This window comes from Narcine bancroftii, chromosome 11 (assembly GCF_036971445.1).
Source record: "Narcine bancroftii isolate sNarBan1 chromosome 11, sNarBan1.hap1, whole genome shotgun sequence".
Classification (NCBI taxonomy): Eukaryota; Metazoa; Chordata; class Chondrichthyes; order Torpediniformes; family Narcinidae; genus Narcine; species Narcine bancroftii.
Genome location: NC_091479.1, coordinates 38,949,846 through 38,960,571, shown reverse-complemented (window position 1 = coordinate 38,960,571; position 10,726 = coordinate 38,949,846). Strand labels below are relative to the sequence as shown.

Here is a 10,726-nt window from a genome sequence, read left to right as displayed (position 1 = left end):
AAACACAAACACTTCACAAAACAGCTCTTATTTAAATTGCAAAGGCTTTGCTGAGAGTGAGTCATGCAGGCACCGAGAACATTTGCAAAGACAAAACAAGGAGACAGTTTTGCTAAAGAATTTCAAAAGCATGTTCCAGTTTGCTGTTCTAAGAAGTTCATGTGGTTTTGCAAGCAGAGAGATGACACCAAATAGACTTTTTCTAAGAGAGAGAGAGAGAGAGAGAGCGAGAGAGTGAGATGGCAAGCTGGCATCTTGTTGAAACCCATTTTGAACACGAGTTGTGAGTTCTCAGTTCAGCCTGTTGAAAAACTTTGTCATCCATACAAGAGGAAATAGCTGGCTTGAGTGATTCACCTGAAATAAGGGAAACAAAAGGAACTCTATGGTGACCTGCAGAAGAGGTTATCATTTGGAAAACCATGATGGGTTTCATTGGCAAGACCCCAAAGTGGCTGATCAGAGGGAATCAGTCTTTGTGTGTCCAATGACCAAGTAAGTCCTCTCTGAAACCAACAAGAGCCTTCCTGGAGGGTAAACATTTACTTTTAAGCACCAGAGCTTGGTGAAAATTCATAAAAGTTGAATTCTGTGCACAGTTTAAGAATTGATAGACACCGGTGAACTTGGAGTTGTGTCAAAGAACTTTATACATATTAAAAACACCAGCGCTTAGAATTAGAAGGGGTTAATATAAGGCTATTAAGTTAATAGTTTTAAATTAAAGTTTGATCCTGTTTTTTTGTTTAAAGAAAATTAAAAATGATGTTTGTTTAAGTATCCATTTGTCTTGGTGATTTTCTATTGCTGCCAGCTTTTGGGGTCCTCTGGGCCTGTAAAAATCCCAAGTTTATGTCCTCATACCAGGATACCCAAAATGTCTTATTTCTTCAATAATTGCCGAATCCCCCATACTGTCATTGAAAAAGCCTGCACCCATATCTCCAATTCGCTTTCTGCCCTTACCCCACCTCCTCTCCAGCAGAACAATGACAGAATCCCTCAGGTTTCTCACTTACCACCATCAGCTGCCACATTGGACATGTTATCCTCGGACACTTCGAACTTCAGCACCATCCTATAACCTGCTACATCTAACCTGCTTCACTCATATCCTCTTTTAACAGGGTTATGTCTTTCTGTGACTCCCTCGACGGCACTACCCTCTCCTCCCACCACCACCTGATGCACTCTCCATTGGAACTGCAGAAATTGCCAAACATGCCCTACATCTCCTCTCACCTCCATCCAAGGCCACAATCAGACCTTCGAGGTGAGGCAGTGTTTCACATGCATCCCATCCAACCTAATCTACTATATTTGGTAGATTCAGTTGACCTCGATATCAGCAAGAACAATACAGACTGGGTGGCCATTTTGCTAAACACCTGTGCTCTGTGGTTCGAAACTTGAGCTTCCTGTGGCCTAGCATATCAATTCTCGAACCCTTCCAGCAACATGTCTGTTGGCCCCATCCTTCGCCAGGGTGAAGGCACACAAACTTATAGAAAACACATTATATTCGTCCTGGGCAGCCTTAAACTCTATAGCATGAACACAAATGTTTCTAATTTTAAGCAGCCACTCACCTCTGTCTGATTTCACTGTTTCCATCTCTTGATCTACTGCCCATTTCAATATATTTACTCCTTTAAGGTAGAAGAGTTGACAGTGGTGTTTTCCCCATAGAGCTTAACTTTGAACAACTGGCAAAATTAAGTGGCAGTTGTTGCAGAATGAATGGTGTTATTGTTAAAAATCTGCCTGTGATCGAAAGTATTCTTGGACTGAATAGACATCTGGGCCAAATGGCTATTTTACGACAATCTGTACATGATTGTACATCCTAAAGTACAAAGACTACTTCTATCCACTAAAGATTGTTAAAGAGCAAGAATAGACAATACAATCACGTAAAATTCCCATCCATACAGCACACGTATTAATACACAAAACAATCACACCTCCTTATTGGTCAGAAGTACCTACACTTCCCAAGGAGGTTGAGGAGGTTAAGGCCAACGGCTCTCATCTTGAGATTTTACAGGAGTGCAGTTGAGTCTCCTGTCTGGCTGCACCATTGGATGGTCTAGTTGCTGTAAAGCATCAGACAGGAATTTTGCAAAGAGTTGTGAGGATCACTTGGGTCCCTTTCTTCTTCAGATGGCATTTACTGGGAGTGTTGTTCAAATAGGGCTCAAGGAATTATAAAATGACCATTTCAATCCAGTGAACAGCATCTTTAACCATGTCCATCATCAAAATCAGGACTGACAGGCTAGGGAATAGCTTCTTCCCACAGGCTGTGAGATGGATGAAAAGAATCCTAGAAGTGCGATAATCACCCAAAATATTTATATATGTAGCAGCTACTTTGATAGAGCTACTAAAGCAACACACATACACACACCAGGTTAGTCAACACAAGACTGCTTTATTCAGACTTTACAGGCTTTGTTTTATTTACAGCATGTCCCGGGCTCCATGGGACAAGCTGGGACATCATTATGAGTTTGCTGCCAATCCACGGAACCACAGGTTTAAATTAAGCCCTGTGAACGTTCCGCGCCTTCTGGCAGGAGAATTTACACAGAACGTGCCATTCATCAGCACGCAGCACCATGCACGGGCGGTCAATTAAATGGATGAGTTTCCAGCTGTCTGTCTCATGATTTTTCACGCCCGCCAAAGAACTTTGCCTGCCCGGCCACTCGACATTTGCTACACCCCCACCCCAGAACAGTCACCAGAAACAGCTGTGAATGTCCCCCAATGTCCAATGTATACACAACCTCATCCTTCTTCAACACGCGGAAAAGGCCCTCATACGTTCATTGTAATGGCGCTCTTGGGATCTGTCTGCACACAAAAACAAAATCAGCGTCCAGGAGTGGTGGGGGCACATTCTGTTTAGGGGATCCATGCCAGTGGAGAGGAAAAGGTTTGCTGATCACGACACCATGTCGAAGCTGATGAAGAACATTCAGATCAGAGTTTGTTGTGAAATGAATGTCCCATGAAAATGTAAGGAGCATACCATAAACCATCTCTGCGGACAATGCAGACATATCTTCCTTTGGAGCCATGTGCACACCCAATGGAATCCATGGCAATTTGTTGACCTAATTCGGACCGGTGAGTCAGGCCTTAAGTTTGACTTCAGTTGCCGGTAGAAATGTTCTATAAGGCCATTGGACTGTGGGTGAATTGTGCTCCATGGTCTGAAGTAATGTGGGTCAGAAAACCAAATCTAGCCATCCAATTGATAATGAATGCTCTGGCAGTTGTCTCAATGTCACTGGATGGCAACGGGACGGCCTCTGGTCAGTGCGTGAAATGTTCTACAACTGTTCAAATATATCTCATGTTTTGAGATACTGGCAATGGTCTGAGCCGGTCCACACGAATGTGTTCCAACTGCCTGCATACCGCCGGGAAAGGTTGAAGAGGTGTCTTAGTGTGCCACTGAATTTTGGCTGTCTGGCAGGAGGTACATGTGCAGACCCATGGCGCGACACATTTTTTCAGACCATGACCTACATATTTATTTGACATAAGCTTGACAGATGTTCTGATGGATGGATGAGACAAGCTGTGTATCTGGTCAATAAGGTGTTGCCTCCAAGATGGTGGAATCACTGGTCGAGTGTAGCCCAAAGACATGTCACAAAGTAAGGTTGGCCCCCCAGTTGTGCTGCCCCATGCTGTATGTCCAGGTCAGTAATGGCCGTACTGTATGCCTGAACATCGGGGTCCATTGCCTGGACACTGGCTAATTCAGGAATATCAATGTCACCCTGAATATGATATACAGTCAGTCTGGACAGAATATTCGTGATGCCATTGTTTTTACCAGAAATATAGCGCACGTCCATGGTAAATTCTGAAATGTATGAGAATGGCCCTGCTGTCTTGCTGACCATGGATCTGTTATTTTGCTGAAGGTAAAAACGAGTGGCTGGTGGTCTGTGAACACAGTGAAATGCCGACCCTCCAAAACAAATCGGAGTGCCGTGTGGCTCGACATAATGCACGATATTTCATCTCTGATGGCCATAGATGTTTGCTAAAGAATGCGAGGGGTTGGCAATGGCCATATTGACGTACTGCTCTAGAAACACACCCACGGCCATACTCGAGGCATCAGGACTAAATGTCAAGGATGTGTTGGGGTTAGGATAGGGGAGCATTTCTGCGTTGACTAAAGCGTCTTTGGCATCACAAACCTAACCTCTGCTCCCTTTGCTTTGTGGTGAGGATTGGAAACCGTGGTCAAAGAATGTCAGCAGCTGCTGGAATGAACCGGTGATAGAAGTTTTTCCTGCTCAAGAATTTCTGCAGGCCCTGAACCATGATAGGTGTTGGAAAAGCACGGACTGCCTCTACCTTGCTGGCTAAGGGAAAGACACCATGACCCATGATCTTGTGTCCCAGGAATCGATGGTGGACTTGCTAAATTGACATCTGCTAGGGTTAATGGGAAGACCAAATTCCTCCAGCCATTGGAACAGACAGCTCTTGCAGTGCGAGATATCCTGTTCAGTTTGACTGGCTATGAGGATGTCATCCAAGTGTATGGAAGCGATTCTGCCCAATGCCTCTATAAGATGCTGGAAAGTTTGAACGTCGTTCTTCAATCCAAATGGTATCCTTAAAAAATTCAAAAAGCCTTAAAGGAATAATAATGTCTTCCTTATACACCGGGATCTGATGGTATCCCTTGACAAGGTCAACTTTGGAGAAAACTTGGAAAATGTGCAGATGGGCAGCGAAACCTTGCATATGAGGGAAAGGGTATCTGTCAGGTGTAGTTAATGAGCCGACAGTAATCACCGCAGGGTCTACATCCACCTGTTATTTTGGGTACCACGTGTCACCGTGATGCCCAAGGACTGTTGGAGCACTGAATGATGCCTTATTTCTCCCTTGCAATAAACTCTGCCCTTGCCTGCCGCAGTTAATCAGTTGGAAGATGACGAGAACTGGCGTAAATCAGCGGGTCTGAAGTGTCTATGTAATGGGACACACCCTGGGCTGTTTTGGAGGTATTGAAATTAGGAGATAATAGCAGGAAATTCATTGAGCAGGACAGCATAGACATCTTTGTGCAGGATATGGACCCCGAGATGGGAAACTCCCCCTTTGCTGCAGACCAATGGGTATGTTTTCAAAGTGGTGGCATGAACCCATTTCCTCCGCTTCACGTCTACTGGCAAGTCATGCGACCTTCAAAAATCTGCACACAAAATGACCTGTGCAATGGAAGACAATATGCAATTCCAAAGGAATGTCGCACCTCCTTTCCCAATTGCGACCTGTCCTATGCCAAAGCAGGGAATTGTAGTTCCATTTGCTGCTTGAAGAGCTCGGTGTGGTTATTTAAGTGTTTTTTTCAAAATAGGTTGGCAGGATATTTGTACTTACCAGCGTCGTCTTGAAGATACAATAGGCCAGTCGGTACTTGTGCCAGCTGCCGAGGCCCCAACTGACAGCCGTTTTTTTTAATTTCCTGCCTTTTTTCTCTAATAGATAAATGGTGGGACACATTTATGGGCTTTTTTCCCCATTGGTGATGGTAAAAACACCATTCTCACCGCCTGTCAGTGCATTCATCCTTCTTTAACTGAACTGCAGATAGAAGAGGCTTGTAGGAAACAGGAGATGGATCTACTGATCAAAGAGGCTGTTTGTGAGCAGACACTTGCGTTGGAGTTTGATCGAGCCTGTCAGCCTCCCACGCTACATCATGGGGATGGCAGAAATCCATGTTAACGATTGGTATTGCGACACGACCTGGGAGTTTGGACAGGAATAGAGTCTCAAAAAGTAAACAATGAGAATGGCCATCTGCTAATACGAGCATCTCATTCATTAGATCAGATGGATCCCTGTCACTCAGGCCCTCCATATTTAAAAGCTCATGTCTAGTCAATTCCAGGAGAAATAGGCAGAACCTGGTTTAACTGCAGCCGTGGTGGCAGCAGCTGCAGTCGTGTCCATGATCACTGGAGATTCAAGCTTCGGCTGAATCTTGCATTCGGGGCTCACCATTTCTGGCGGCAACTTCAGTACAGCTACTAAAGTCATATACATACCCACGTTAGTCAACACAAGACTGCTTTATTCAAACTTTACAGACTTCTTTTATATACCGCATTACTTGTCAGGGAAGATATTACAGTGGTGCTCAAGCAAGAGACTGGAGGTCTCATTGAGGGAGGCAGTGTGGGTAAAACTAAAAAATAAGAAGGGTGAGGTCACTATTATAGGGGTACATTATAGTCTGGCAAATGGGAAGGGAGAACTAGAAGAGCAAATGTGCAAGGAATTAGCTGACATCTGCAGTAGGAATAGGGTGGTGTAGGTTGGGGATTTCAATTTTCCTAACATCGATTGGGAAACACAGTCAGTGAGAGGGCAGGATGGCTTAGAGTTTATACAATGTGTTCAGGACTGCTTTTTGCAGCAGTATGTGGAGATGCCCACTACAGGGGGGGGCAATGTTCGATCTGTGGTTGGGGAATGAAATGGGATGGTTAACTGGGTAAGCAAATATGCAGATGATATGAAAATAGGGGGAGTGGTGGATGTTGAGGAAGGTTTTCTTAGATTACAGGATTTGGTTTGTTTGGAAAAGTGGACTGAAAGATGGCAGAAGGAATTTAATGTTGACAAGTGTGAGGTGCTGCATTCCAGAAAAAATAAGCAAAATAAGACATATGCAGTTAAGGGAAGGGCATCGAGGAATGCAGAGGAAGAGAGGGATCTTGGAGTTACGGTACAGAGTTCCTTGAAGGTGGATTGCCACGTAGACGGGGTGGTTATGGCAAACTGGCCTTCATATATCATAGCATAAAGTACAGCTGGAAAATGATGCTGCGATTATTGAAGGTATTGGTGAGGCCAGGTTTGGAGTATTGTGTTCAGTTCTGGTCTCATTTGTCAAAGGAAGGATAGAGATAGGTGGAGAGAATGCACAGAAGATTTACAAAAATGTTTCTTGGCTTACAACATCTAGAATCCAGAGAAAGATAAAGGAGACTGGAGGGCTCATCGAGGAAGGCAGTGTGGGTAAAATGAAAAAATAAGAAGGATGAGGGTACTATTATTGGGGTATATTATAGGCTGCCAAATGAGACATGGTGAGACATTATTAAGAGTTTGCTATCGATCCATGGAACCAGCAGGTTTAAATTAAGCCCTGTGAATGTCCTGCACCTACCCGCAGAAGACACCACTAATCAACGTGCCATTCCTCGGCATGCAGCACCGTCCACGTGTGGTCCATTAAATGGGTGAGTGCCCAGTGGTCTGTTTTATGGTATTGCGCGACATCGGAGAACCGCGTCACCGACGGTTCACAACGTGGGCTGTGTGCCCGCTTGGCCCTCTACATATATTTATTTCGATTATTCATTTGGTCATTACGTGCTGCATATTGTGTGCTTTTGTGCAGGAACCATGTTAGTTTTGTCGGGTTGTAGATGTACGACCCAGTGCATCACTCCATGGATTCACAGAACATTACAGCACCGATACAGGTCCTTCAGCTTTTCTAGTCTGTGCCAAACTCTTATTCTGCCTTGTCCCACTGACCAGCATCCAGTCCATCACCCTCCATCTCCCTCGTATCCCTGAACTTGTCCAAACTCTTCAATACTAACATTGAGTTCACATTTCCTCATGCAGCTACTAGCTTGTTCCACTTTCCCACCACCTTGTGTGGAGAAGCTCCCCATCATTTTCCACTAAACTTTTCCCCTTTCATCCTTTGCCCATGTATTAAGGATTTCTCCAAAAGGCAGAGTCTCAAGAAAACAACCTCTATCCTCAAGGATCCTCACCACCCAGACCAGGCCTTCTTCACACTGTGATCACCAGGGAAACAGGTCCAGGAGCATGAAGACGAACACCCAATGGTACAAACACAGCTTCTCCCCCTCTGCCATCAGATTTTTGAATGGACAAGGAACCACAGTCACTCCCTCACTTACTCTTCATTTTGGACAAATGGATTTCTTTTTTTAAAATGTAATTTAGTACAATATTTGCACCTGTATTGTTGCCACAAAACGACAAATTTTCTGACATGTTCATCACAATAAATTTTTAATTCTGAACACTGCGCATACATCAAAAAACAATCATAGCACAAAAAACAATTTCAAAAGATGAATTAACTATTTCCATGCACCCTCCCCTTTTATGTCTATTTTTCTAAATCCACTCCATGATCGAGACTTCTCCACTTAAACCCAACCCACATTTCTTCTCCCATTCAAAGTACTCAGTAATACACCAAGAAACTAAAATAAAATCTCAATGCTGGAAATACTCAGCAGGTCATCTACTGGAAAAATAATCGGAGTTAAAACCTTCAGGTCGATAACCTTTCACTGGGATTCAGAAAGATGATCAAACAAACCTGATTCTCTTTGCTGAGAAAAAGAAGAGGGGAAATAACAAACTGAATACGTGGGATGAAAAGCCCGAGCAGCAGAAATGGCAGTGGTGCTGGATGAGTGGAGTCGACTCGCTGATCAACACATCTGTCTGGATGGAGGGGTAAAGGATAAACAAGGCAAACATGATGTCGTCACTGTGAGGTACAATACCATAGCTGCAGAGAATCTGAAATGAAGGAATGGTGAAAATACTTGTTTTTGGATCAATGTGACAAAATTTGATCTGACAAAAGAAAACAAAATTGTTTTGCCCTGCCAGAACTGTCTAGATCAGGGGGCACAATAAAATAGTCCAGAAGCCAACATTATGAAATTGAACAGAGAAGTTGTACAACTCGGCAGCAAGAGATAAAATACAGTTACATAATTCCATGAAAGTGGTGTCACAGGAAGACAGGGTTCAAAAGACAGCTTTTGTCATCTTGGCCTTCATTAATTAACATATTTTAATTAGGAGTTGGGAAGTTATGGTGAGGTTGGATAAGATGTTGGTGAGGCCACATTTGGAGTATTGTGTGCAGTTCTGGTCAACTCGCTATAGGAAGGGTATTAGTAAGATTGAAAGAGTGCAGAGAACATTTACGAAGACGCTGCCAGGTCTTCAGGAGTTGAGCTACGAGAAAGGTTGAACAGGTTGGGACTTTATTCCTTGGAGTGTCGAAAAATGAGTAAGAGATTGCTTAAAGTGGAATATGAATGGGAAAAAAGGCTGAGAAAGACTGCAGTGGACCCAATTGTGAAGGAGAAAATTTCCTTGAGAAAAGTTGTCATTGGCCTATTTTCTCTGGAGTTATGAGACATGCACAGAACAAATCAATGAGGTACGATTAAAACAGTGGTTTTCAAACTTTTCAAACTTTCTTTCCACTCACCTCCCACTTTAAGTAATCCCTTACTAACAGAGCATAAGGATTAAGTAGAATATGATCCTGGGGGTGGGGGTGGGGTGGTGGAGGAGTTTGAAAATCACTGCTCTAGATGAAAAGGTTTCTCCATCTCCGTTTTAAGCAGACATCCTTTTATTCTGAGGTTGTTCCCACTGATCCTAAACTCTTGCACAACTGGCAAAATACTCTCTATCCAGCCCTTTCACTATTCAGCAGATTTCAATGAGGTCCTGCCTCATTCTTCTAAACTCGGGCGAGTACAGGCCCAGAACCATCAAATGCTCCTCAAACATTATTCCTCTCATCCCCAGGATCATTCTTGTAAACCACCTCTGGGCCATCACATCCTCTCTTAGAAATGGGGCCTACAATTTCTCACAACACTTACGAGATCAGGACAACCAGAAGGTGGTCACGGGAGGGGAAGCCAGCTGCAGGACTGCCTAGAGTCCCTGGATTGGATCGTGTTCAAGAACTCAGCTGAGGAACTGAATCACTGTACCGGGACCATAGCGAACTTTATCAAAACAGCTGTGGACGAGGGTGTCCCCACCAAATTGTTCAGGGAGTTTTCTCAACCAGAAATCCTGGAATGACAATATCCAGAAATTGCTGAGAGCCAAATCACAGTTTGGAGATACAGATACACAAGGAGCCAATACGAACCATGGAAAGATTCAGCACAAGAATGGAAACAACGAAGGATACCCATCAGCTGTGTCAGGGGCCTAAATGACATAAAGTGCTGCAAAAACAAATCTGGTGCAGTGGGAGGCGGCAATGCCTCACTCCACATGAACTCAATGCCTTCTACACCTGATATGACCACTAGTACAAGGAAGAACCATCGCAAATCCCCCCTCCCCCACTACATCTCTTGATGATCCGCTGCTATCAGTAACCAAAGATGACAATATGGGCTGCCCTCAGGATAGTGAATCAAAGGAAAGGATCAAGCCTGGATGGAGAACCCAGCAGAGGATTGATAACCTGTGTTGACCAACTGGCCATGGATATCTTCAACATCTCACTCCGACAGGGAGTGGCACCCACCTGTTTCAAATAGGCATCAAATATATCAGTTCCAAAGAGTGGGGTAACCTGCCTAAATGATGATTAATGAGTGACACTCACATCCAGTGATGAGGTGGATTGAGGGGATGGTGTTGAAATACATCAACTCCTGTCCAAGGGGCGACATGGATCGATTCCAATTTACCAGACCTATGGCAGATGTCATCTTCACTGGCTCTGCCAAAACCCTGAAACACCCAGAAGACAAAGGTGCATCCATCAGAATGCTCTTTATTGACTAGAGTCTGGCATTCCATACCATTCTCCCATCAAAGTTGATGAGCAAACTCCAAAGTCCTG

The 10,726-nt window shown here is 44.0% G+C and overlaps 1 long non-coding RNA gene across 1 annotated transcript in view; it reads left to right on the top strand.

The window, feature by feature from the left end:
• LOC138745276 (uncharacterized) overlaps window positions 1-10,726 on the top strand; it is a 342,228-nt gene that overhangs the window by 212,722 nt on the left and 118,780 nt on the right. The gene's annotated exons all lie outside the window — the stretch shown is intronic.